The following is a 2,219-nucleotide window of genomic DNA, read 5'->3' on the forward strand; positions in this document are numbered from 1 at the left end:
CTTACATATTTCTTATTAAGTTCCTTTTCCAATATACATACATGTACATGCATATATATGTATAGATTATATATATCAATATATTTAGAACGTGTAGAGGATCTTTTTCCCATCATATTTTCTAACTGCAGAATTTCTCTATTAGGTTAATATTGATTGGTATTTTGGGATAGATATTTTATTATATTAAGAAAGTATTTTAGGACTTCCCTGGTGGTTCAGTGGCTAAAACTCCATGCTTCCAATGCAGGGGGCCCAGGTTTGATCCCTGGTCAGGGAACTAGATCCCACATGCCACAACTAAGAGTTTGCTGTAACTAAAGATTCTTTGTGCCACAACTAAGACCCGGTGCAGCCAAATATATATATATTTAGTTATTTATATATATAGGGGCAACAGAGGATGAGATGGTTGGATGGTATCACCAACTCCATGGACATGAGTTTGCGCAAACTCTGGGAGACAGTGAAGGACAGGGAAACCTGGAGTGCTGCAGTCCATGGGGTCGCAAAAAGTTGGACACAACTTAGCGACTGAACAACAATATATGTATGTATACGTATATGTATATGTATATATATAATATATTAGCCATGACTGTTGGTTGAATGAATGAATGTCATGGCCTCATTTTTTTTTTAAATAAGAGGAGCTCTCCTTACCCGCCTTCTCAGAGCACACACCCTCTGCGGCTTTGCTGGTGGCCACTGGCCATGCTGCTCAGCCACCTGGCACCAGGAGTCGTGGGCCCTGAGAGCGGTGGGGACAGGGACCCTGGAGGGGAAGCCTGCAGGAAGCCCGCTGCTTCAGGACCTCTGGGAAATGCACAGTGTGGGCTTGGCTCCCGCCAAAGATGAGAGGGAGAGTGTGGAAGGCAGGCCCTTCCACAGAAAGGAGAACAGAAAGGACAAGAGGGAGGGCCGGGGAGGAGGAGGGAGGACCAGGCCGGCCCTCCTGCCCTCACAGGGCTGTTGCGAGGGTGCTAACTTCTTGGCTATTTGGGGAAGCTTTGCCCGCAGATTCATTACCTCAACTGTCTGGGGCCTCAGCAGCATGTGACTGTAGAACGAGGTCACATGCCTCCTCATTGCTCAGATTAAAATCAGGTTGAGACCCCCAGCCTTTGGTGTCAGGACAAACCCCCCTGAAGGAGTCCAAGGGACCTATTTCTGAGAGCTCCCCTGGCTGTGCCAAGGGCGTGGTTGGTCAAGGCCCAGTCCCCTCTATCCTCTGCCCTTTGCTGCCTCTGACGCCCGTGACCTTGGGTGGGCTCCCTCCTTGGGGCTCGGTCATTCCAGTGATTCTCCTCTTCCAGTGCCCTGCTCTTAGGGGACAGGGCCTCAACTCCCCCTTGGCTCCTCAGGCCCTTCCCTCAGTTTTCTACGACACAGTGGACCCTTGGCCCTAGTCTTTAATGAAGCTTTACTGAGAGTTGAGAGTGAATGAATGAGAAGCCCAGACCAGTAGGAGCTTGCAAAGATGCCTCTCTTTAGGGTCCTTCCTTTTTTTAAAAGATATTTTTCATGTGGACTATTTAAAAAGTCTTTATTGAACTTGTTACAATATTGCTTGTGTTTCATGGTTTGGTTTGTATGTTTTGGGCAGGGCAAATAAGATCTTTGCTCCCCAATCAGGGATCGAACCGTCACCCCCTGCATTGGAAAGCATAGTCTTAACCACAGGACAACCAGGCACATCCCTGTGTGAACTTTTCTATCCCAGCCTGGAAGCCACTTAGAATCTCTTCCACCTCATTTTCTTCCTTGAGGAAGCCAGGATCACCGCCCTGCCCACTCACCACCCCACACCCCAGGGGCGGGCCATGGACTCTACTGCTTAGTAGGGCAAATGTCAGAGAATTTGAGGACTTGTTTTAGAACCATGACACTCTCCAGCCAATTGGACTGATAATACCATTTCATATAGAATGGATGTGCCCTAGTTTATTTAACCAAACTTTTCCTAGTGGTTATTTTCATTATTCTGTATTTTTTCTGGCTGCGATCTGCATCTCTATGCATGTAGTTGCTGTTGTTTAGTCATTCAATTGTGTCTGAGTCTTTGGAACCCTATGGACTATAGTCTGCCAGGCTCCTCTGTCCATGGAATTCTCCAGGCAAGAATACTGGAGTAGGTTGCCATTTCCTTCTCAAGGGGATCTTCCAGACCCAGCGATTGAACCAGAGTCTTCTGCACTGGTGGGTAGATTCTTTACCAC

At 47.3% G+C, this 2,219-nt stretch overlaps 1 non-coding gene across 1 annotated transcript; it reads left to right on the top strand.

Annotated features, from left to right (window-relative positions):
* Nucleotides 1-207: 207 nt before the first annotated feature.
* Nucleotides 208-280, top strand: TRNAW-CCA (transfer RNA tryptophan (anticodon CCA)). The gene has a single exon. It is a non-coding gene; the product is annotated as a tRNA-Trp (tRNA).
* The last annotated feature ends 1,939 nt before the right edge of the window (nt 281-2,219 follow it).

This window comes from Capricornis sumatraensis, chromosome 19, assembly GCF_032405125.1.
Source record: "Capricornis sumatraensis isolate serow.1 chromosome 19, serow.2, whole genome shotgun sequence".
Classification (NCBI taxonomy): Eukaryota; Metazoa; Chordata; class Mammalia; order Artiodactyla; family Bovidae; genus Capricornis; species Capricornis sumatraensis.